This window comes from Diceros bicornis, chromosome 30 (assembly GCF_020826845.1).
Source record: "Diceros bicornis minor isolate mBicDic1 chromosome 30, mDicBic1.mat.cur, whole genome shotgun sequence".
Classification (NCBI taxonomy): Eukaryota; Metazoa; Chordata; class Mammalia; order Perissodactyla; family Rhinocerotidae; genus Diceros; species Diceros bicornis.
In genome coordinates, this window is record NC_080769.1 from 15,022,355 (window position 1) to 15,048,826 (window position 26,472).

Below are 26,472 nucleotides of genomic sequence, written 5' to 3' on the forward strand. Positions count from 1 at the left end.
TTCTTTCTGCCCCATCAGCTCGAGGATGGCTGAGAATAACAGTGACTTAATATCTATGGGTTATAACTGGTGATAGGTCCCAGAGCACTTGACGTCTTTCATCTCCTTTAGTCCTCACAGCTCCCATTTTGCTCATGAGAAAGTAGGAGACTTCCAAGGGTTACATCATAGTTCCCAGGTCACATAGCTCATGACCCCAAATCCAGTGATGGTTTGACTCTAAAATGCTCCCTGTCGGGACAAAAGGGAAGAGCCGTCTGGTCTGCCTCCTCCCCACCTCCCCAAGCCATGGGAATACCTACCACCAGTTACTTGGGGTTCCAGATAGCAGAGCTTCAGTAAGGAATATGCAGTACAGTCCCCCAGGCTGATTGCATCTCCTGGGAGAAACGTCATAAGAGCTAAGTTAGGTTTTATGGCACCAAATTAAATGAGATAATACGTGTAAAAGAACTTTGTAAAACTTTTCCAGTGCTTTGTGCTGTGGCCTGGGGATCTAACTGCTTTTCAATGGAAATACTGAATTTTTGTAATATGGTATTTAACATCCTCTCTTGTGCTTTTTAAAACCAATATCCTCATGAACTATCAGGTCACTTGAATTGGCTTGACACAAGCGTGCATGATCTTTGCTTACAAGAGCGACAGCTTAAGCGTAGTCTCCCTTCACTTCTTGGCAGCGCCCCATCATCTCCATCTGCTGGGGACACCGGGACTCGTGGCTGCTGATGGCATCAGGACCAGCCCTGTACGTGGTCCGTGTGGAGCACCGCGTGTCCGGCCTGCAGCTGCTGTGCCAGCAGGCCATTGCCAGCGCCCTGCGAGAGGACAAGGATGTCAGCAAGCTGACCCCGCCCCCCCGCCTCTGCTCCCACCTCCCCACTGCCTTCATCCCCACCATCAAGGTGAAGCCCTTCCACTCACCTTCTCCTCCTTCCTCACTCGTGCTGGCTGCCTGTTCCCGAAGGCTCGCCAAGAGGAGGGCCGAGACAAGGAACACAGGCGAGAGTCCCAGAGCAGGAGCACAGAAGTCACGTCTGCTCCTCTGCAAGATGAAGGTGTGCGGCTCCGCAAAGTCCCACCTCGGTCTCCCACGCGCGCAGTCTGTCCCTAGCATCACCCTTAGTGTCCACAAGAGAGTCACCTTGTGTGATAGGCATTAGCTTTCTCATGGCAGAGGCAGTATCCCGAGCGTGGCTGCCGTTGTCGTCCTGATGATCAGTCTGCCTTGTTCAGTCCTGACTCCCTGGCAGATGCTGCCGTTATCCCCTCTTGAGAAAGCAGGAAACGCGTTCTTAGAAGTGAGGGACTTGCTCTGTGGCTCGTTAGGGGAACGGTCAGGATGGGACCCTGTCAATCTTGGGGCCTGCTCTCCTCATCACTGTGCGGAGGGGCGGCCCTCACCCAGCCCTCGCTGTCAGCGTCCTCTATGCTGACTGGAGCTTGAGAACTGGTCTGTCGCTATGGTGGTATGTGGACTGGACCTGCCTGTGGCTGTTCCAGTGTGGGTTCCCCGTTCCCTCTGGCCCTCCGCATGTAGGTTGCTTCCTGTGTTCTCTTTTTTGTTTTCTGTCTCTGCTTCTAAGTATCAGATTGACTTCTTGGTTAATTTTTTCCTAAAACATCCGAGTTTTAGAATCTGTTGTGATATTTTCTTCAAGTTGCTTTACACTCTTGGTTCCACACCAGTGATTCTGGACCCTGGCTGCTCGTTAAAATCGCCTGGGGAGTTTTTAGAACACACACGTGCCCAGGCTCACCCCCACAAGATTCCAGTTCCATCGTCTGTGGTGGGATCCGGGCTGAGGTCTCTGAAAGCTGCCAGGAGGTTGTGACGTGCGCCCAGAGTTGGGAGTCATTGTCCCGCACCGCAGAGTTAACCCTCCCCGAGCCGCCAGCCAGTGCTCCGCCAGGGTAATCAGTGATGTGCACGCTCTTTTCTCTCCACGTCCTGCCTCCAGCCCCCGATTCCGGACCCCGACAACACGCGCGACTTTGTCAGCTGCCCCTCGGCCGGCAACGGGCGTCTGCGCCGCACCGTGAAGCGCACAGAGCGCGGCCCGGAGGTGGGCGGCCCGTGCCACGCGCTCTGCCTGGAGCACCCGGGCGGGCTCGTGCGCGTCCTCGAGGGGCGGCGCGTCAGCCAGCTGCGCCGGAGCTCGTCATCACGGACCCGCGCTCAGACAGCAACGCAGGGGGGCGCCTCGCCAGGGACTGCAGACCCCTCTCGGGGGGTGCGGACTGGTATTCCTGACTGCCCACGCACAGGTAACGCCTATCTGTGAACGTTTGGCTAGCGTGGAACATCCCTGAAGCTACTCCGTTTCCAAAATCCTGCTGAAGTTACCGATTCCCTAAGTGGACTTTCCCACGGGTTTTTAAGAGCGCTCCTGAGGCTCCGTGTGGCTGGGGCTGTGGGGGGAGGAGACATCGGCTGTCATCAAGGGGAGGCTGGCGCGGGCCTTTTGGGAATGGCAGCCTCCTCTTTCAGTTATTTGTCAGGTATCCACTGAGGGCCTGAATGTGCTGTTGAGACCGTCAAAACAGTAGTGAGGTGCCGTCGCTGCCCCCCAGAGCGAGTGACAGGATTAAACGCTTCAGACCTTCAGCCTGCTCCTCAGCCTCCTGCTGGGATCCTGCTTCTGCTCTCGCTAAGCCACCCTTAGCTGCTTTTTAGCTGATGACCAAGGAGACTTTCTTGCTGGCCCGTAAAGATTTCGCATGACAGTCACTCCCTCCTTCTAAAGACTCTCCTATGCCAATCTTCATGACTCCGTTGCCGTATTCAGGGGGCTCACTGCGCACCTCTCTCTGGGACCCTAGAGTGTGAGCCTCCAGGGAAGGGACTTTGCTCTTTTTGTTTGTAGTCACAGTCGAGGCCTGTGGCCTCTGCCAGCAGTACCTGCCGGCTCAAACGTTCCCCCGCCTCCCTGTGAAATCTTGCCGGTCACCTAGAGCAGAGTGAGCAGCTGTCCCCTCTGTGCCCATCGCCCCTCAGTCAGTTGAGCTGCTGGTATCCCTCGGGGCACACAGTCCCTGAATCCTGAGGGCCCGGAGGGAGGGAACTGAGTCATCTTTGTACCCCCAGTGCCTGGCAAGCGCCTGACCGTGGGACAACGTGGGTTGAATTAGATTTGTTTTCATTAGTTCATACTTGTTCTCTCCACTTCCCATCTCCTGTTCCCTCTCCCGCCCGTTAGACTGGCCTCTCCCCCATTCTGTCCCTGAAGCCGCTGCGCCGTGTAGCATCACCAGTTAGCCGAGTGTCACGTGCAATGGGCTTTTTCAACCTTGGCCTCACTTGCCCACCTCAGTATTTTACAGTCGGTCCACTTGCTGTCTGCTTTTCTTTATTGGAATGCTCTGCATCTGTAGCAACATTCTGCTGTCAGTGTTACCGTGTAAAATTGAAAGCAGTGAAACTATACTTTAAAAATTGGATATTAGTCAGTTATTTCGTCTTTTGAGTCATGTGATGACCTAGTACCAAGAGCAGGGAGAGCGAGAAGAATTGGAGGCTGGTAGGGAGGCAGGTGGAAAGGAGGGAGAGGGAAGATTCAGAAGGAAGGAAGGCAAAGTGAGAGAAGCCAGAGAGCAGTGCATGTGAACTTAGAAGGAAGTTGCAGTTTCAGGGGAAGAGAGAAGACAGGAGCCATGGCGGTTAGAGATGACTCATGGGGGGACTTGGGAAAGGTCCTGAACCTGAGGGCGCATCACCGGTTCTCAGCGGGGTCGTTGTCTCTAAGGTTCCTCCCGTGTATGCAGTTTTATAAAACCTATGCTCGGATTCCGTGTTGACGGGAAGTTATGTGAAGAGCTTGCTTCTGTTCCCCCGCTCCTGTGCGTCCATTTCCCACTGAAGAACAGGACAGAAGCAGCGGGGGCTGTGCTGTAGGGACAAGGCTGCAGCCTCCTAAGACCTTGCTTGCGTGGACCTGACCTGAGCGTCCCAGCCTGCTTCTCCGTAGTGGTCACATTTGTCAGCTCCTCCCAACACAGGCTGGCCCGGTTGCTAACAGGCCTGTGGGGAAGGAGGTGTTGTGTTTTTATAATGAAAAGGTTGTAAAGCAAAGCAGATAGGTGGGACGTATTGAGTGCCTGCCTTGTACGGTCCTCGAGTCTCCTCGAGGTGGTTGTGAAGCAGTGCCGGGGCATCTCTGCTTTCAGGGAGTTCATGATCCCTTTTGGGTGAAAGACAACTTAACACTTGAAAAGTTCAATAAAAAAGTCAAGATTTAAATACCTCGAGACAAAAATAGACGATGTGTCACAAGGCAGAACGTGACTAATTGCCAACCGAGTGGTAGATGTAACCTGGTTCAGAGAAGAGAGGGTTCCTGACTTTGAGAAGCCAGGACTTGCTCGTCGTGAGAAGCTGATGAACTCTCTTAGTCCTCCATGTCGTTTCTCAGATGTGGTCCACGGGCCACCTTCCCGCAGATCGCCTGGGATAATTACTTGAATACAGGTTCCTAGGCCTGCCCCTTAGATTGGTTCAGCATGTTGGGGGCGACGCCTAGAAATCTGCAACTTAGTGGGGGCCCCAGGGGATTGCTATGCTCTGAAGTTTTTGATCCCCTGTTGTAAATGTCCCCCAAGTAACTTAACAAATGTATTTCTCAGAATTACCAGTATGTGTTTTTATAATAGATAGCATGAATCCCAATAATTTTTGTTTAGCAAAAGTTCACAAATTTTCCAAAGGAAATCTTTAGTCACAGCTTGCTATGGACTGAATTGTGTCCCCCCCAAAATTCACATGTTAAAACGCCAATCCGCAATGTGACTGTATTTGGAGATAGAGCTTTTAAGGAAGGTGGGGTCCCAATTGGATAGGATTGATGGCCTTATAAGAAAAGGAAGAGGGAGAGCCCTCTCTCGACACACACGCATACACTGAGGAAAGGCCACGTGAGCACACAGCAAGGTGTGCATCCACAAGCCGAGACCCCAGCCAGGCTGGCACTCTGACCTTGGGGCCTGTCAGTCAGCCTCTATTATCACGTGAGCCAACTCCTTATGCTCTCTCTCTCTTTTTCTGTATGTGTGTGTATATGTATTTGCCTCCTATTGGTTCTGTTTCTCTGGAGAACCCTGACTAACACAGATTTTAGTACTAAGAAGTGGGGAACTGCTGTAACAAATACCTATAATGTGGAAGCAGCTTTGAAACTGCGTCATGGGTTGAGGCTGGAAGGGTTTTGAGGTACACATTAGAACTATGGATATTAGGACCATGTCTGGTGAGGTCTCAGACAGAAATGAGGAACATGTTATTGGAAACTGGAGGAAGGCGATCCTTGTCGTAAAGTGGCACAGAACTTGGCTGAACTGTGTTCTAGTGTTTTGTGGAAGATAAAACTTGCAAGCAAATGAAATTGGATATTTGAGAGATTTCTAAGTAGTTTTGGAGCATTGGCTTGGTTCCTCCTAACTGCTTATAGTAAAATGAGAGAGGAGAGAGACACACTGAAGAAGGAATTGTTAAGCAAAAAGGAACCAGAACTTGGAGATTTGGAAAGTTCTCAGCCTGTCCATACGGGCTGAGACGATGGAAGGCTGTTGACTTCCTGGATTTGACAGGACGGGATGATGGAGCTGGTCGGCTAGGAACATGCACTATTCTTCAAGAGGGAAAAATGACCCCAAAAGCGATTCAGAGGTCATCAGGGCCACTGCCTCAATTTTAGCAGGCCAGACAGCCTCCACCCGGAGCCTTCAGGACAAGACCCCAGCCCCGCAGAGCCGTGGGGACCCTCACTTCGAGCTGTGGGGTGACACTGCCACTCCAGTGGGCCTGGAGGGCAGAGTATTGAACCAAAGAGGGTTATTCTCAAGCCTTAAGGTCTAGAAATTCGCCTTACTAGGCTTTGGACTTGCCTGGGGCCCTTCCTTCTCTCCTGTGTCTCCCTTTGGGATGAGAATGTCACCCTGTGCCTGGCCTGCTGCCGTCTTGTGTGTTTTGGAAGCACGTAACTTGTCTAGTTTCACAGGTTCACGGCTGGAAGGGAGTTTTGCCTCAGTGTGAGTCGTATCTTGGCTCTCACCCATTTCTGATTCAGGTGATATTTAGATGAGACTCTGGATTTTAGACATTAGTGTTAATGCTGGAGTGAGTTAAGACTTTTGGGAGTGTTGGGATGGAATGAATGTATTTTTCATGGGAGAAGGATATGACTGAGGGGGCAACCAGGGGCGGAATGTATGGACTGAATTGTGTCCATCCCACAAGTTCATATGGTGAAGCTCTAACCCCCATGTGACTGTATTTGGAGACAGGGCTTTTAGGGGGTGATTATGGTTAAATGAAGCTGTAAGGGTGGGATCCTAATCCAGTAGGATTGGTGGCTTTGTAAGAGGAGGAAGAGAGATCTCCCTACACACACACACACACACACACACACACACACACACACACACACACCCTGAGGAAAGCCCACGTGAGGACACAGTGAGAGGGTGGCCGTCTGCAGGCCAGGAGGACAGCCCTCACCAGAATCTGGCATGCTGGCACCCTGATCTCAGACTTCCAGCCTCCCAAACTGTGAGAAATAAATTTCTCTTGTTTAATCCACCTGGTCTGTGGTATTTTGTTATGGTAGCCCAAGCAGACTAAGACAGAACTTTTATTTAAAAGCTTTGAAACTGTGCTTAAAGATTTTTTTAAAATTCTAAAAAGATACCTGATTTGGGTTGTGTGTTTTGAAAAGGCCTCAACCCAGATGAAATAAGCATATTCTTGCAAACTGACAAAACTGGGATGTGAAGCCCCAAACAGTACAGTTCAGCCTTCAGTTCTCAAAGAGGAATCCCAACTTACGTTTTTCTACAACTTGTATGTTTCTTCCAGAATTTTCATGATAAATTAATGACACAGAATCTCTAGAAATAAGAGGTACAGATGTCCATCACCCCCAGGCTCCCTGGGTCTTACTCTGATGTGCTGCACTGAATTTCTAGTTGTTGATGACAGGGAGCAGAGTGATGAGCCTCCAAGTGTGTAACTGTAACACTGAACAAGCAGGACTTGGGGCTTGTCTCAGAAAGCAACTCCCTTCTTCTCACGCCGCCCCCTTTAAGTCTGTTCTATGGGGAAGTCCTTCTGCTCCTGGGCAAGTGGTTCTCAGCCCTGGCTGCTCATGGGAATCACCGGGGAGCCTTAAAAATCGACAGTGCCCGCGTCCACCCCCAGGATCCTGCTGCAGTTAGTCTGGGGTGCAGCCAGGTGGCAGGGAGAGACCTCGTTTTTCTTTCAGGAAGTATTTATCCAGTCTCTGCGTTGTTCTGGTCTCTAGAGTTACAGCAGGAGGCGAGACAGGCAACTCTCCTTCCACTAGTTGGGGAGACAGACAATAGAATAAAAGTGGTTATGAATGCTTATGCCCCCCTAAATTCGTATGTTGTAATCCTGATGCCCAGTGTGATGGAATTAGGAGGTGGGGCCTTTGGAGGTGATTAGGTTATGAGGACGGAGCCTTTATAATCATGAGATTATTGCCTTATAAAAGTGGCTCCAGAAAGTAGCCCCTTCTGCCATGTGAGGACACAGCAAGAAGTCAGCCGTCTGCAACCCCAAAGAGGGCCGTGACCAGAACCCCACCATGCGGGCACCCTGATCCCGGAATTCCAGCCTCCCCACTGTGAGACGTAAATTTCTATTGTTTATAAGCCATCCAGTCTGTGGTATTTTGGTATAGCAGCCCACACAGACTAAGACGTGAGTAAAGGAAAAAAGCAAAGGGTATGACATCCAGCAATTACAAAACCCCGGCATCAGCAAGTCGATCAGGTGTTGAGTGGACAATACATTACTGAATTTCCTCAGGTCGGTGAACTGGCTCTGTGCTCGTGAACACAGGGGAAGCGTTCTGTGGGCTTACATGCATTTTGGAATGGTGGCCAAGCTTCCTTTGATCTAGGGCTCCTAAGTTAAATAATGTAAAGCACTGCTTGGGCCGTGTGAATTAAGCCTTTTTATTTGCTGGAACTCAGATGCACACCACTCCAGCTTGCTGGATTCATGAGTCGTGCCTTCTGATTCAGGAAGTAGTTGAAGAAGAGGCTGATGTAGTAACACTGATCGGGCGTCAGCTAGTCTCCTTCCAAGTAGCACGCCAAGTTGTTCTGCTCTGCCTCCAGGGCCCTCAGAGAGGCCCTGTTCACAGATGTCACCTCCACACAGATGTCACCTCCACGTGTTCAGAAACAGAGATTAGTTTGGATTACAAACTCATTCTTTCAGATGTAAACAGCCCTTTTGAATGGTAAAATCGCTCACAGTCTATAAATTATTTCATTGTGATTGAATGATGCAGCTTTTTTATTGCCTGGCAAGGCTCTTGGAGCCTTGAGGGAATGAGGCTTTTGTCAGCAAAACAAAGTGATTTTGAAGAATGAGGTACTTCCAGTGAGGGCAGACCTGGGGTGGGGCAGAGCAGGGTTTGGGTGGTGAAGGGATGTGAGGGGATGTGAGGCCGTGTGAGGAAGGCAGCAAAGGAGAAGGGGTTTTGAGGAGGATGTTAAACATGGACTTCATCTACTCTGCAGTTTTGTGATGGCCCCGTTGCTGCATCTGTCGTCTTCTGCCTTGGGGCCTCTAATCTTCTACCTAATGGCCAATTGACAAGGTTGTTTTGAGTGGCTTCCACGCAGGCACCCTCAGGAGAACCCAAAGCTCCCACTGAAAGTCCTGCCACACAGGTCTTCTTCCAGCCGTTGCTCGAAGCAGGCAGGCACCTCTAGCAGGTGGGATAGCCACCCCCTCTCCCCCTACAAGCATCCTTCTGGCGGTTCCAGGAGACGGTTCTGACATGCCAGACATAAACTTCTCGGAGTCCCTGAAATGGACCCGACTCTGTCAGGTCTTGAGTCTAGAGCAGGCCCAGAACCAACAAGGGCCTTCCCCGGTCCCAGGGCAGAAGCAGGTTCTGGGGGAGTCAGTGAGTCAGCAAGCCCCTTGCCCAGCCTGGGTTCCCAGGCTGCCCGTGTGAACCCAGATGGAGCCTGGTGTGTGGTGAGGCACAATAGCGCGGCCGTTTTGTTGCCAGGTTTGGCACAGTAAACAGTGCCAGACTGTTGTACATTCCAGAGGCATTAAAATTCCACCCCCATTTGCTAACCGTAGAAGTAATGGACTACTTTTGCTTAGACAATATAATGGCATAAAAATGTAAAAGGAAGACAATGCTCTGCTCCTTTCTGTTTCAACCTTTAGACTTCAAACGGTGGCCTCTAGGGTCAGGCTGTACTTAGTTCCTAGTAATGATCGTTGTGAGGGTCTAACTGATGTCACTTCCCTAAAATCTACTGCTTGGTATCTTACCCGATGAAATCTATGGAAACAGCTTGATTTCTACCATGATCGACAGCTGCAACTGCTCAGACTCCAGTGACATCGAACTGAGTGATGACTGGGCTGCCAAGAAATCTCCCAAAATCTCCCGAGCTAGCAAATCACCCAAACTCCCAAGGTAATCTTGGTCTGTAGGGGCGTGCTCCCTTTTTGAGCCTCTGGAGGTGTGTCTGTGTTGTGTCTGCAGCAGGATCCCATTAACCCACACCAGAGGAGCATAGCAAGAGGCAATCCAAGTCTGTCGTCTGGAAGATCTGCCTGTGATAATTATAGCTTTCCTTTACTCTTCCCTTCAGGACAGCAAAAGATCCCCAGGAAGAAGTTTGCTGAACCCTCAGAACTTCTAGGGGTCAGCACTGGTGGTGGGTGGCAGGGGCGGCCGTAGCTTTCTGGCTTACTTGTTTTTATTTCTGGTCTGAGAACGGTAAGACAGAGGTTTTACAGTGTATGTAATGTGTTGAAAGGAATGCCGAATTAAATGCCTTTGATGCTGTAATTGGAAAAAATAGTATTCTAATAATAAGTTTGGGGGGCCAGCCCAGTGGCATAGCGGTTAAGTTCATGTGCTCTGCTTTGGCAGCTCGGGGTTCACAGGTTCGGATCCCGGGCGCAGACCAATGTGCCGCTTGTCAAGCCATGCTGTGGTGGCGTCCCATATAAAGTAGAGGAAGATGGGCACAGATGTTAGCCCAGGGTATCTTCCTCATCAAAAAAATAAAGAAGAGGATTGGCATCAGATGTTAGCTCAGGGCTGATCTTCTTCACAAACACAAAAAATTTCTATCCTAAGGGTTTGTCCTAAAGAGTGGCAAAAAGCTAAAAGCAGATGGAAGGGCCTGCAGTGTCATAGATAAAAAACCCTGCCTTGCTCGTCCTGACCCTGCCACCGAGGGCTCTGTAACCTCAGAATGTAACGTTGATCCATGACCTGGAGACCAGTTTCCTTGTCTGTGAAGTTAAAGGGTGGAGCAGATCTTCACTAAGATCCTTCTAGCTCTAAAATTCTTGATGCTGTGTGAAATGAAGGTCTAATGTACGTGCAGATACGTACCTGCCCAGATTGTAAACACATAACGCATCATGCAGTTGGTAAACCAGTGTATTCACCACCCAGTTGAAGATAAAGAATATTTCCATCATCCCGGAAAGTTCCCTTGTACTTTTTCCCATTCGACACCCACTCCCTAGAGTAATCACTGTTCTAACTTCTGTCAGCATAGATTAGTTTTGCTTCCTCTTGAGCTACATATAAATGGTGTCAAACCACATGTCCTATTTTCTTATTTGGCTTTTTTTAATCAACATAATGATTGTGAGACTCATTCATGTTGTTGCATGTATCAACAGTTTTTCTTTTTTGCTCTGTGGAATTCCATTGTAATGAATATACTACAATTTGTTTATTCTGTTTACCAATTGAATGTTTGGTAGTTTCCAGTTTGGGGCTATCATGAATAAAACCATTGTAGACATTCTTCTACAAGACTTTCTATGGACGTATGCACTCGTTTATCTCAGGTATATGCTTAGGAGTGCGTTGTAGGGCCACGGGGTAGACGTATGTTTAACTTTATTGGAAACTGCCAAACAGTGTTCCAAGGTGCCTGTTGTACCATTTTAAATTCCCACCAGCAGTATATGAGAGTTCTAGCTGCTTCCATCCTCACCTACAGAGTATTGTCATCTTTTAAAAATAATTTTATCCGTTCTGGTAGGTGTATAGTGGTATCTCATGGTAGTTTAATCCTAATATCTTCAATGATTGGTGATGCTAAGCAGCTTTTTATGTTTATTGGCCATTTGGATATCTTCTTTTGTGAAGTGTCTGTTCAAGTCTTTTGCACCTTTTTTTTTTTGTGAGGAAGACCAGCCCTGAGCTAACATCCGATGCCAATCTTCCTCTTTTTGCTGAGGAAGATTGGGCCTGGGCTAACATCCATGCTCATCTTCCTCTACTTCATGTGGGACACCGCCACAGCATGGCTTGATAAGCAATGCGTCGGTCCACACCTGGGATCCAAACCTTTGAACCCCGGGCCACCAAAGCGGAGCACGTGAACTTAACCACTACACCACTGGGCCAGCCCCTTGCCCATTTTTTATTGAGTTGTTTTTCTCTTATTTAGAGTTGTAGGAGTTTTCATGTATTCTGGCTATGAGTCCTTTAGCAGATATATGGATTGCTGTATAGTCTAACGTGAATTTCTTCTTTTATGATTAGCACTTTTCGTGTGCTGTTTAGGAAATGCTTTTGTCCTGTTTTGTCTACCCTAAGATCATGAGACATTCTTCTGTTCTCTTCTACAAGCTTTATAGTTTTAGCCTTCACACTTAAATCTCGGATTAATTTTACACCTCAGATTAATTTTTGTGTATAGTCTGAGTTAGGGGTAAACATTCATTTTTTTCCCATATAGATATCCAGATATCCAGCAATCTGTTTGATTTATTTTTTTCATCTTTATTCTAGGCTTGTTAAAATTGCAAATAAAATTATGAACTTTTCTACACTTTTACAGTGTTTTGGCTTTTCCCATTGCGTAAAGAGAAGAGGACATTTAATACATAAGCAACCAAATCTTTCACCTGTAAATGTCCCTGGAAAGCTCCCGGATGTTGCGGTCTCTGGAGCTGGTCCTCTTTCCTTCCGTCTTTCTCAGTGTTGAGTGCCCCTACGCAGCAGCCAGGCCAGTTGTCCTCGCTCAGAGCTTTAACCAGCTCGGTCCCCCTGTCCTCCCACACTTCGGGAGCCCTAGGTGTCTTATCAAGCTCTCAAGCAGTATCTGTGAGGCTTAATGCTTTTCTTTCATGGAATGTCATCAACCTTACCATATTCACTTTTATAACGCTCTCTTTGGGGTAGACTGCCGTTAAACACATGTGTCCCCATGTTATAAACAAAGGAACTGAGGACCAGAGATACAACATAGGATCAAAAGGCAGCAGAAAAACTTAGATCCACTGATTTGATGTCAATATTGCAGGGGGGATATGCTAGGTAAGTCTGTTGAAATCCCAGCACTGTGTTAGGAACTATAAAGCCATTGTGGACTTAGGTGAGAAACACCTCTTCCACCCGCCACTTTCCTCAGGACGAATTTTGCAGACCCCTGGCAGAAGACATGTGGACGATTCCAAACTTACTATTAGTCAGTAGAAAGTCTTCAGTAGAAAGTTAATTCTCTGAGGTTCTTTACAAATGAATCGCTCGATTGAACCTCACTATATTGTTGAATATATATTATTCGATATGCAGTTCTGTCCTTCTTTCCTCGTGTTCATAAGGCAGAAGCAGGTGGGCGGGGCCTGGGTAAATTAAGGGACCTGGCCCCTGGGAGTGGCACATCCACGGTGACTGGTGGACAGTGAAGGGAGTGCCAGGAGTGCAGGCGCCGTCCCCACTGGGGCGCCTGACCCTCGGGGCCTTGCCTCCGCAGGATCAACATTGAGGCTCAGAAGTCCCCCAAGCTGTCCTGGGCGGTGCAGGAGATCTCCAGGTCTCCACGGTTGCCGATGTGCAAGCCCTCCATTGGCTCGCCCAGCCTGACGTGAAGAGAGTTTCCCTTTGAAGACATCACTCAGGTAGTGTCGGCTTTCGGGTGGTCCCCCAATCCAACGCTCCGCTCCCCTCCTCAGTGTGTGCTTGATGGCCGCTGAACCCTCGGTCCCCCCTCTCCGTGCCTGTCACTGCAGTTGCAGACACGGGCGTAGAGAACCAGAGCCTGTCTGCCCTCCTCCATGCCCCATCACCTCCACATCCTGAGGGACCTCCTTCCCACCTCGGGCATCCCCCTGTTGCCACAGGAATCTCCTCACAGGTAGCTCTGGTTGAGACACAGCCACACTTCTCACCTCTGCTCCCTCAAGCCGCTTCTGACCCTTCAGTGACTCCAGTGTCGGCAGGAGCCAATCCCTGGTCACAGCCCCACTGCCTGGCCTGGCCTGTCTTTCCCTCCTGTCCTCCTCGACGCCCCCTCCTCTCCAGGTGCCAGAGCCACACTGTTGACTCACCTCTTCCCGCCTTTGTGCCTTTGCCCTGCCTGGGTAACCCGCTCCATCTCCTCACCCTCCTTTCTGCCCACGTGCTTCCAGATAGAACTTCCCCTCTGTCGTGAAGCCTTCCTCCCCTGGCTCAGCTACAGTAATCCCAGAGCATCTTGTTTGTAACTCCCTCAGGACATTTCTCAGTCACTTCCTTGTATATAAATAATTACAGGCCTTCTCTCCTCCATTAGGTTCTAAGCTCCTTGAGGAGCTGTATTTTATTCATCTTTATTATTGCCCTTGCACACACACACACACTCATGCATGGTTTGGGCATAGTGATAACTTCTTAAATTTTTAAAAATTTGATTGAATAAGAAACAGATAATTGGGTAGTTTTGGGATATACTGGTATCAGTGCAGCTGATGTTTCCAGGAGAAATATCAAGGATGAAAATGGGTTCAGAGCCAGGTGCTCTCTCTGGTTCAGTGACTGGGAGGAAGGAGAGGTAAAGAAAAAAGCGCCCAAATCACTTTTGTGCCTTTTTAACCTACACACATGTGGACACACCGGGACACACCCGCCCCCACTCCCAACCTGAGAATGACAGCTCGCTGAGCCACCACTTGCAAATGGGCGCCTGACATGCTGTAGGCAGCTACTGGTCTTAAAAACAGTGGAATGACAGAGAGCGAATATTTCTGGCAGTGCCCACGTGTGGCTTTTTAAGCAAAAAGTGTTAACATCCTTACTTCTTGAGTGATCAATAGAAAATATGGAAATAGATTGTGATTTTTTCCTTTTTTTTCTCACAGCACAACTATCTTGCTCAGGTCACGTCTAATATCTGGGGAACCAAATTTAAGATTGTGGGCTTGGCTGCTTTCCTGCCAACCAACCTCGGTGCAGGTAAAAACTGCGTCCTGTTCTCTGCCCACTGTCCCGGTTGGAACTCAGGCTGAATAAGCAATTTCAACCTTTGGTGGCCTAATGTAGAAAATGAGCTCTTATGACACCAAAAGATGAGCATGTATTTGACCTCCAAAGTTTGACTCTAGCCACTCTGATTTCACAAAAATTAGAATTATCACTCAAATTGTTTTTTTGCCAGTGGTGTTTTCGTTTTTTAATACAAGCCCTGACTTACAAAAATGACAAAATAGCCGAAATCTCTATCAAAGCTCTTATAGGCTTCTGGTTACTTTGATTTGTGGCCTTTTACTGTGGACAGATTTTGGTACCAGTGTCTTTAGGTTCTTGAGTCAGAAGAAACTCCTGAAGAAAGTCAAGAAGAAAGTGTTCAAGACCTTAAGAAGAAGTTGGCTGACTGTACAGCCTTAGTGGTAAATCTTTTTTGATTTCATTTCTAAGTACCAGATAAATATCCCCTCCATGAGAAGTTTGAGTCAAGAAGAAAGTGTTCAAGACCTTAAGAAGAAGTTGGCTGACTGTACAGTTCTTAGTGGTAAATCTTTTTGGATTTCATTTCTAAGTACCAGATAAATATCCTCTCCATGAGAAGTTTGAGACATCGAGGAAAATGGAACCCAGGGAGAACCAGGCTGGGCAGAACCCAGAATTTGCCTTCTCTTCTGTATCTGCTTGAATGACTGACGTGTCATATTTACTAGGGGACCGTGAAGGAGTAAAATGACAGAAGGTCCTTTTCAAAGCAGCTTCATCCTAATGGCCACATCCCTGTGTGGGCTAAGGGCCTGTGTTGTCCCCCACCTTGCTACGTTGCCTGATCATCTAACACGCACACGTCTCTCTAGAAGGCCAGCTTAGCCAGTGGGGTTCACCGATGGCTGGTGGCCCCATCTTGAATGTGGTCTATGTAACCTACTAAAAATAGTTTTTGAAAAATTCTGGATCTGCCCATTAGAGTTGTTTCAGACACAGTTAGATCCTTTAAAACAAATACTTCTTGTAAAGCAGATGTTAAAAAGACCTGTTGCTGTGTATGCATCTTCAGAGACATTAAATGGTGCTGCATTTGGATTTTTCATTTTGAGGTTTCTCAGCTCAAAGGAAAAAAAGAATAAAAGTAAAATATAAAACTGACTTAGGAAATAACAATAGACAATCCATTCACGTAATGGAAAGAAATCTCTCATGTTTTCAACAGCCGGGAAACCCTCTCATGACCACAAAAGCCTGCCCTTCAGTAATTCAGCAGCACCCTCATGATATGTATGGTGATTCTAATAACCACTGTGTGAGAGGCATGGTTACCCCACACCTGTAATCTGAGAATTTAGCCATCTGCCTACAGCAAATGTTGAAAAAAGGAATGGACGTGCACCTATGCTCAACGGGTCTTCTCATTCTGCCCTTAGTTCTTGGATGTTGAGTAGATCCATAAAGAAGTCAAGGAGGACCTTAAGATGGGAGGGCCTGTATTAGGAATCTCAGTGCCCAAGACAAAAGCTTGGTGTGTGACCGCGGTGAAATCATTGTCCTAATCGCTGACCTTTTTAAAAAGAGCGTTTTCATTTGTCAACTAAAAGAATTTTCCAGGTGATTCTACTAGAGAGAAGAAATTAACTCTTGGATTCTAGAGGGTTTGTTACATATGGCGCCCTATTAAATAATCTTTGACACTCTGTTAGATTCAAAAAGTGAGTGCTGTTGGATATTTTATATTGAACAATTGGATAATTACATTGAATAATTTGTTTCCTTCAATTAGAATGATCAGGCTCATGAAATTTTTGTGTTTTTAATTTTTTGCATTTCTTAATTTTAAAAATGTGGAATAAATTCAAAATTCAAAAGATTTAAAAGAATATACAGTAAAAATCTTTCTTATCCTCACCCCCAACCACCTAGTTTTTTTCCCTGGAGGCAACTGATATTATTTTTTAAATCCCTCCTGAGATTTTTAATTTTACATCCTTTTGTCAATCTGAACGACAAAGAATAGCACTTTAATGCATTAATTCTTAAGCTATATGGAACCATCCAGAATTTTTGAGACAAAATTCAAACTCTCTTTTGTGGGCAAGAGAGAGGAAAACATGAATAAGACCTGTAACGACCCCTGGCGTGGAAAAGGCGTCTCAGCCCACTCAAGCCCAAGGAGCAGCCTTACGACGGTGCTTCAGAGCAGAAGGCCTGGAGCTGTGGGAGTGCTGGCCAGTCAGCCACCAGGCTGTGAGGTGACAGCCTCGCAGGTAGAACTTGGCTCATCTTAATAAAAAATAAGAATAGGAATAATTAAAGAACCTCTACATATCTCACAGCAAAGAGTATTAAACATAAGAGAAAGTTGACGGGACAGTTTCATCCTGATTTTAGCCTATTGTGAAACTTAAATTCAGATTCATTATTTTTTAACTTGTTTTGTCTTCTCTAAATATTTTAGTTGCAGTCTAGGCCTTCTCTTAAATGTCCCTGTTAATGAAATTAAATCTTAGCATTTAAAGAAACTGTGTGGAAGTTCTCCGTGATTCTCTATCCTGAGCATGAAACTGGAAGTCAGGAAGCCCAGAATCCAGTCCCGAATACAGCCCGAGTGTCATTGCTGCTCCCCGCGTAGCTGCCCTCCAGTAGCTGCTTGACTGCCCCCTGAGCTTGGCTCTCTGGTTATCACAACTGTTTCCACCAAGTTATCCTGGTGATTGCAAATGGGATTTTTAAAAAATACATTTGTCATAACCCAGCTCATTCTAAAAAAGAATTTGTCTAAGATAGGTTTTTAATTCTGGGCTAGACTGAGAATTTGTTGTTCCCGAATCCAGTCCGTGGCCGGGGTGGCCAGTCGTGCGCCAGGGGAGGTGGAGAGCTGCTCTCAGAGTCTCCGGCCTTGCCCACACAGGTCACCCCACGTCTCTTCCCGTGACTGTTGATGCCTTGGCTCTCCTCTGGCTTGTCTCTATTAACCGTGCTTTCCTCCTCCCACCAGTAATCTATAAAACCAGCCTCCTGCATCTCCAGCCGCGGCAGATGACCATCTATCTCCCAGAGGTCCGGAAGATTTCCATGGAGTATGTTAATTTACCTGTCTTCAACCCGAATGTTGTCAGTGAAGATGAGGATGATTTACCAGGTGTGTTCACACATCAACTGGTTTGTCACGAGCCCTCTGTTAGTGGGTCGCGACGGGGACAGAGTGGTAAGTAGTCAAGAATGCCAACATGTCAGTCCGTGCCTGCTGCCTCGGTTTGGAAAAGGTACAACTTCCTCAGTAAGGTTGGTGGGTGTGGTGGCGTGTCACTGGAGAAAGGTCACCTACTGTCACTGGTTTGGGGAGGAGGGGAGCTACCAGAGCAAGGACGATGAGGTGGCCATGATGGCTCATGGTCATAGAGCACTTCTACCATCTCACTTTATCCTCTCGGTAGTCCTCTTAGTCATATGCCCAGATAGGGAAGTTAACAGGACTCATCAGGACTCAGTCAAGTCAGGACTGAAACCCAGTCTCACTGACCCCAGGCTAGCCCTCATCCTCTCAATCCCTGCTTAGAGAATGGCATCTCCCTGTGGTGCCACAGAGCCCAGTTTCTCAAACCTGCCCCACCTCCGGGGCGGAACGTCTCTCTCCTAATGTGCAGAGCGTGTCTCAGTGCATAGAGGCCAGGTCTGAGTTCAAGGTCAAAGCTGGTATAAGTTTTTAAAATCTCAACTTACAAACGTTCAGATCCATAGCATCTTAATTTAAGTCTTTTCTACCGGGGGAATCCTATTTTGATTATTAGAATGATTTCTAAGTAGTCCACCAATTATTTATATATAACTATTCTCAAAAAAGTCCACCTGCAATTTTATAAATATAGAGGCTCCTCTACTTAGAACCAAGCAAGGTTCTGAAAGCCTCTAGCTTCTGAGCCAGAGGAACCGTACACGGCCACTGACTCCTCCTGTATCTTGTCATTCTCAAACGAGGGGCTCTGGACCTCACCGTGGGATGGGGAGGGACACGCGTCCCAACTCGGGCTCTGAACTTGGGGGCGTTGTTGACCTTCCTTCAGCCAGATTTCTGAGTGTAAAATTATTCTACTGTACTTTCTGACAGTAGCCGTCTTTGATTCTCTGATAGGTATACTTTCTCCTTATGGGTGGAGCAGATGTTCTGGACTAATGGGCGAGGTTTTGCAACCCCATAAACCTGCAGTTTGGTGAAATCTCACACATGAGCTTTATAGCAGCTCTCCTGCTATTTCAGAACCTTGGATTTAGAAGTGGCTTTCACACTTTCCCCTTAGCGCCCTCCGTTCTCCCGGAATGTGGCTAATCTAGCTCTCTCGTGCTCAGCTGTTGCTGCTGTTGTCGTCACTGTCTGTGCTTCCCAGAGAAAGGAGGAATGATTTGTCTCAGGGCTTACACATACTGCTGGTGACGCAACAGAGAGACTCTCCTTCGGCGGGGAAGATGCCTGCCCTCAGTACTCCATACGGAGGAGAGAGCATCTGGAAGAGGGATCTGAACAGGAATCATAGAAAACTTGAGACAGGACCTAGATTCTTGCAGCCAGGGGACAGTCACGTCTCAGTGGAGGACCCCAGGGAAGGGGGATGAGTCTGTCACAGGCACGAAGGGTGGGCTTAGCTTTTGATGGACTACTGGCTTCCCTCTGTAGTTCTGGTGAAAGGTCAGCCAGCCTGTGCAATTTCCTGTTAATGCCTGTTTCCTGCGCACGTGCTCATAGTCACGTGGCACTTAGGTCCAGATGAGCAGACCTCCAGTGCTCTGTGGGCTCTTTAGAAAGGGCAGTACTGAACAGTGGCGCTGAGGCCCTGCGTGTGGTCTGCAGATGATTGCTCAAACGCACACTCCATTAAACTCCTCCTGTGTGCAAATAGGGTGGATTTACAGGGTTTTAATCAGTGTGGCTCTAACTTATATACTGTTTGAAATGCTAAAAAGCAGTAAAGTTAGGAAATGATCCTTCCCCTCATATGCAGATCTGCCGAAGGATTCTTATCATTGGTTTCTCTACTGCATTTGACATGGTTCTATTTACAGAAAATTAATTTACGTACAAATTTCAGCTACACATCTGCCCCACGACACTTCCCACACTAACCAATCCAAAACCCTGGATAAACCTACTCAGAAGCCTAGGCATTGAGTCCTCAGTGGAGTTTCATACTGTACCACTGCCCTCCTCTTGCATAAGAATGGGCCGTTTTATGACCATCATGAGTAAAAAGTGTCCTTAAACATTTATTTGCCATAGTACCATTCAGACACGTGGCACCACACTCAGAAGGTTCAGAAGTATTCATTGAAATGCTCTGACAATGCCCTTAGCTCCAGAGCCCACCGATTGCCAGTGTCCTTCCAGAAACATCAGAGAAGCTTTGTGTAACTTGAAGGAAGGGTCCAGCTTTCCCCATGCAAAGGCATCTGTCTGTAGGAATTACAGTTTATACGTAAAAGGCCTAGATGAGTTGCTTATTCTGACCCAGTTTCATGGCACTGTTTTGTAAGCAGTTGGTTTTTCTAATCTTCCAGTCACGGGAGCATCTGGCGTGCCTGAGAACAACCCACCGTGTACCGTGAACATCCCCATCGCGCCCATCCACAGCTCAGCTCAAGCTATGTCCCCCACGCAGAGCATAGGACTGGTGCAGTCCCTGCTGGCCAATCAGAACGTGCAGCTGGACATCCTGACCAATCAGACCACGGCCGTGGGGGCAGCTGAGCACGCAAGTGACAGTGCCAACCCATACGCAATCTCCAACCGCTACTCCAACCCCGGACAGGTGATCTTCGGAGGTGTGGAGATGGGCCGCATCATTCCAAAGCCCCCTCAGCTGTCCCTGCCGCCGCCAGCACAGGGGGCCATCCAGCTGTCGGTGGTGGACCACGGAGACCAAGACCACGAGCAACTGCAGAAGCCAGCCAAGGCCCTGCGGCCAGTGCCGCAGCTGGCCGCCGAGGGGGACGCCGTGGTGTTCAGTGCCCTCCAGGAGGTCCAGGTGACGAAGATGAACCCCCCACCGCCCTACCCAGGAACCATCCCTGCCGCCCCCACCACGGCAGCGCCGCCGCCCCCGCTGCCGCCCCCACAGCCCCCGGTGAACGTGTGCTTGAAGAAGGGCGACTTCTCGCTGTACCCCACGGCGCGCACCATCAGCCGCCCCTGGGCTACGAGAGGATCACCGCCTTCGACAGCAGCGGCAGCGTGGAGGAGGTGTGCCAGCCCGGACGCGGATGCTCTGCGCCCGGAACACCTACACCCTCCCCGGCCCAGGCAGCTCGGCCACCCTGAGGCTCACGGCCACCGAGAAGAAGGTCCCCCAGCCCTGCACCAGCGCGACCCTGAACCGCCTGACGGTGCCGCGCTACTCCATTCCACCTCCATTCCACCGGGGGACCCGCCCCCGTATCCCGCCCTCGCCGGGACGCTGGGCCCGGCCCGGCCGCGGCGCAGAGGCCGGACAGCAGCCTCATCCACGCCGCGCTGCGCAGGAACAACCGCGAGGCGGCGCTGCGGGCGGCGCAGCTGGCCGAGCCCCCGCGCGCCCCGCCGCAGCCGCCGGCCAAGCCCAAGGGCGCGGCGCCTTTCCCCGCGCGGCCGCCACCCGCCCTCTACACCTGCAGCCAGTGCAGCGGGGGCGCGGCCGGGCGCGCCGAGCAGGGCGCGGGGGCGGGGGCGCATGCGGCCGGCACGTCCCCGCTGTCCTCGCAGTCCTCCTACAGCCCCCTGAGCCCGCCCGACGGCACCCGCGAGCGCGCCCACTATGTCCACTCGGCCTTCCCCGAGGACGAGGCGCTGGGCCAGCACTGCCCGGTCGAGAAGCCCCTGCGGCACCCCGCGCTGCCCGAGGCTGCGGTGGCCGGGAAGCGGCCGCCCCCTTACCAGTGGGACCCTGTGCTGGGGGAGGACATCTGGGTTCCCCAGGACAGGACAGCACCGACTGCAGTGCCCAACCCCCTGAAACTGTCCCCTCTGATGGCAGGTCAGAGCCAGCACCTGGACGTGTCCCCAGTGCCCTTCGTCTCCCCCAAGTCGCCCGCCAGCCCGACTGCCACTTTCCAGACGGGCTATGGGATGGGAGTGCCCTACCCAGGAAGCTATAACACCCCCCCATTTGCCGGGAGTGCAGGCTCCCTGCTCCCCGAAAGACACCCTGTCCCAGACACAGTTTGCACAACAGGAGCCCGCTCTGATCCTGCAGCCCGCCTACCCGCCCCCCCTCTCCTACTGCCCCCTGCCCCCCATGTATCCAGGAAGCTCACGTGCTCGAGTTTACAGCCGCCACCTATCGCCTTGCACCCCTGGAGTTCCTACAGCGCGTGCCCGCCGGTGCAGAACCCCCAGGGCACGCTCCCCCCCAAGGCACGCTTGGTGGTGGAGAAGCCCCTCGTGTCCCCACCGCCCGCCGACCTCCAGAGCCACCTGGGCACAGAGGTGATGGTAGAGACCGCTGACAACTTCCAGGAAGTCCTCTCCCTGACGGAAAGTCCAGTCCCCCAGCGGACGGAGACATTCGGGAAGAAGAGCCTGAAGCGCCTGGACAGCTGAGCGAGGAGGGAAACATTCAGGCCACCACAGAGGGCGAGATGAAGAAGGAGGCTGGGACGCGGAGCGACTTGAATTCCCTGATCTCCAGCCCCCGCCTGGGGAGGGAGAAGAAGAAAGAGAAGAGTCAGAAACACCAGCTGAAGTGGAAGAAGTTGAATAAGACGAACGGGTTCCAGGACAGCTGGGAGAGCGAGCCCGGGCTGTGCGTCAGCGGGGACGAGCTGGTGACCCGGAGCCAGGGCGGCCAGACGGGCTGGAAGGGCAAGCGCAGCCTGCGCGCGGCCGGCGAGCCGGAGGAGGCCAAGGGCCGTAGGGCCAGCGAGCGGGAGGACGGCCGGCCGCGCAGCCAGGGCTTCGTGCACGTCATGGCCAACAAGCAGCCGCTGTGGACGAGGCCACGCAGGGGCGCCAGCTGGACTTCGGGGGGCGGGTGACCCAGGAGTCAGCCAAGAACTTCCAGATGGAGTTGGAGGGGCGGCAGGTGAGAGCCTGGCCCGGGGCCACGGCGCGGCTGTCTCATCCTGAGGGGCCTCTGGGGGCCTTCCAAGGGGGGGCGGGTATCAGTGCCTTGGCCTTCGGGGGGCGTTTCTCAAAAGGCCACAGGGGAAATGTGGAAAACAGCTGGTGTCTCTCAGGGCCAAGTGGAGTTGTGATTTTCAGTGTACCCCTTGCTGTCTTGTCTTTATTTCTCATCAGAGTAACACATGCACTGATTTTTTAAAGTCAAAGCCTTCTACAAGACCCGAGAGGACCACTAACAGGCCCCTGCGCGCTCCCAAACCTCAGCCTCCCCCAGAGGACGTGCTTCCACCTCTGTTGGCTTTTTTCTGGTATTTGCCACCATATTTGTAAAGAGCAGGGTGTCTACTATTTGGTGATTTTTCAGTTTTCAGCATCGTGTATTGACTTCTTCCTGAGGAACGTGAGGGTTTGTTTTCTTCACCCCCCACCCTCTGACTACACACACGTGAACTCTCCCTACCCCCCTTCCCAGTTGAATCAGTAGTCACTGGTCACCTCCTTATGCCAGTAAGTACCGTTCAGAGCTGAGCCATGTGATATGGTTTAATCACATTTCTTTTTTTATTGGAGAGTGGTTTTTGTCCCCCAGACATCATAATTACCCAGTTTTTGTTTGCTTGCTTATTTGCTAATTTCTCTGTGTATTTATTATTAAGTCATTCGCGGATTCCCTGGCAGAATGCAAGTCCCCTCTTGGTGCAAACACATTGGGTAATTTGTCGGTTCTTCCTGCTCCAACCTGGAACGGTTGCCCCAGCCCTGCTGTGTAGCTACTGTTCTGGAACTACCCTCCTCCACCATCCTGGAATTCCCTTCACTTCTCCTATTTAAATCTCATTTTCATTAATTCACTCAACAAATGTTGATTGAGCACCTGCTGTGTGCCTGGCAATCCTCTGAGCCAGGAGTATGGCCCACAGGCCAGTCCGGCTGCTGCTGCTTTTTATAAATAAAGTTTTATTGGGACACAGCCACGCCCGTCCACTTAAGTATAGTTTACAGCTGCTTTCGCCCTGCAGCAGCAGAGTTAAGCAGTTGTGACAAAGACCGTATGACCTACAAAGGCTAAAATATTATTGGCCCTTTACAGAGAGTTTGCCAGCCCTTACTCTAAGTGCTGAAATTAGATCGATGAGGAAAACAGAAAATCCCTATCCTGATGGAGTTTACAAAAATGGAAGAAAGACAATAAATAAGTGTACATGTTGTATAATAATACAGTGTCACGTGGTCCCCATGAGTACTGAAATGACAAGGGCAAGCAGGCTTGGGAAAGAGGCGGTGGCATTCTGTCCCTCTCTGAGTAGTGACATTGACAGTTGCAGTTGATATTTCTCGTCAGCCCCTTTTAGCCTGTAGATTCTTTTTCCTACTTGTTCTTCCTTTTTCTGTTTCCTGGATGAGGAAGCCCCTTCATTTGACCTGTGGAGCTTTCCATGCCCTGAAGTCTGCTCATTGTCTCCCCACTGCGTTGTTTAACATGTTCCTCCGCTCCTTTATTTCCACCAAACTCGTAGTTAGATCGAGAAGCTTGATCAGAGTCACTTTTGTTGGCATCTCGCAGGCCGTGCTATCTGCGTCCAACAGGTGCTGCCCAGACCCGGCTGCCCTGTGTCCCACCTTGTTTGTGCTTTAATGTCTTTGCTTCCCTCCCTCGCCCCCCAGGTGACGCAGTTTGGAAGGATCGACGGCAATGCGTACATCCTGGACTTCCAGTACCCCTTCTCCGCTGTGCAGGCCTTCGCCGTCACCCTGGCCAACGTGACTCAGCGCCTGAAATGAAGAGACTGCTGTGCGGAGGAGGAGAGGGAGAGGAGCCTTTCCAGAGGGGCCTGATGGAGATGCTCGAGGAGCCCGCCCGGGCCCCAGGGGCTGGGGACCAGAAGACAGGAGCAGAACTGGAAACGTCTGTCGGGCCCGGGGCAGGCGCTGACCTTCAGTTGCTGTCGTTTGTTTGGGCTTTTATTCTCCTTTATTGTCTTTCTTTCTTCTTGCTTTTTAAACAAAAACAAAACACAGGAGAGTGGTATTTGGAAGCAAAGGGTGCGAGGCACCTGGTGTTCTTTCAGGAAACGTGGTTGCTGTGGGAATGTCCTCCTGGTGTGCCTGTGTGAGCTGCGGGACGAGGGGCCCTTCAGCAGAAACATGGACTGCCTTCTGGCCTGCTATTCTTTTAGACTAAGGAGTATGCGTGCTTTTCATTCTCCACAATGTCTAGCTTTTATTACTCCTCCAACATCACCACTAGTGTAAAAACGAAAAACTTTTTTAAAAGACACAAGCGAAAATCCTGAAGGTACAGGTTCTCTTGGGGGAACAACATTTAGTTCACACATATTCTGTTACTCCCCCAGAGGTGACTTGATTAATGAAGGGTGTTTTGGCAAATGCACTGTGTTTGACTAATAAAAGTAGGCTTTGTATGGGGGTGCTATTACCCGGTATAAATAGGCGTCGCTCATGAGGATGTAGGGGAAGGGACGGCAGGTGAGGAGGAAACTCCTGCACATGTACGCACGGGCGGTTCACGCAGCGTGACTTGAAATCGTACAAGGGCTGCGCTCCTCTTCGGAGGATGTTTACATTGAAGACTCCACTAGTTTTATAATATGTCACAATTCCGTAGGCTCAGTGACTCAGTATGATTGACTTCGGGAGAAGGTAGGAGACAGAAGTGGAGAGATTCCGGCGTGCGGTGGGGTAACGATTTTCTCAGCTACCGCGGTGGCTAGTCACTGGATGCCCACCAGCTGAGAAGCAGCCTTTATTCCCCCACCCCTTTTATTGTTTAATCTGGAAAATGCAGCAGTGGACATTTTCTCTCCCGTGAGATGACACCGTTCTACCCTTTCTAAAAAGGCTGACGATACCAATTGAAAGCCCTCCTTTCCTCTTCTTGGCTACATTGAAATGCAATTGACTAGAAATGGTTTCCACTAGATTAGAAATGTAACAAAAAAATTTTAAGCATTTGCCAGGGTATTAAGGGAGAGTTATAGTCAGCTCTTTGACAAAAGTCTCACAATCTTCTCTAGGGAAAAAAAAAAGTTGTTTAGTAACTGTACAGACTGTTTACTGAGGAAATAAACTACTGGGAGAACGTGGTTAAATTATGGGACTTTAGGTAGTTGATTGACTACTCTTTGTTAATTGCGCCAAAAAAAAAAGTCCACTGAGATGATCTTCTGCCACCTCCCCCTCCTCGGGGGACGCCTTGGGCGGCATTCAGCTCTGAGAACAAGCCCCAGTTCCTCTTTTTCAGTTATTCACATCTGTAATGTTGTTTAGGTAGGGCAGGAGCACAAGAACAGTCTACTAGCTTAGGGTCCTAAATTTGGATTTTGTTTGGAAACAGACAAGTGGAAGATACTGCAGAAAAGTATTTTCAAAATATATTTTTTTTAATTCCCTGTTTGGGATTAAAAGACACTGGCCCGTTCCTTTCCCAGAGCAAGATGGTATCGCTCACCGTTCTCTCCAGACTGCGAAGAAACAGATGAGGTTTTAAATACGGTGAAGACCATCTTCCAGCTAATACCAGAGTTTCCCATTTTATATTTTAAAATATTGAACCTGATTCTTTGGTGGGTAAATTCTGCCAGAAAGAATTTAGCAGTGTATTCAGAATTATATAATTATTTTATGAGTTTCTGTAGCTTGTTACGATGTTTCATTGCTTATTATTAGTTGTGCAATAATGGTTATAGCCTATTTCTAAAATAATTTAAATGCAATTCCCCTGTTTTATTGTCCAAAAAATAATTATTTATCTTGCTTTAATAGTGTTCTTAGGAATTATTTTGTTACTATGTACTGGTGAGTTATGCCCATTTTATTATTTATTTAGAAAAATAGTATGTTTGTAATGACTTATTTGGTAGCAGTATATTTTGCTGCAAGAAATAAAGAGGATATGGTAGAAGGTTTTTTTGCTGGACAATTTATAACTTTTTCTAATTGGGAAAAAAATCCTATTAATCCTTTAAAAGTAACTCTTTTTTTGCATTTTGTGGTATTGATCATATACAAAGGAGAAGACTTCTTTGAGATAACATAGCCTAAAATAATATTTCCCCTTCTCTTGGAAATTTTATTTTTAATTAAAAATAAAAGGTGATATGAAATGAGAGGAGACAT

At 49.2% G+C, this 26,472-nt stretch overlaps 1 pseudogene; it reads left to right on the top strand.

The window, feature by feature from the left end:
* Positions 1-580: 580 nt before the first annotated feature.
* LOC131394241 (tubby-related protein 4-like) lies at positions 581-24,168 on the top strand (annotated as a pseudogene).
* Positions 24,169-26,472: the final 2,304 nt, after the last annotated feature.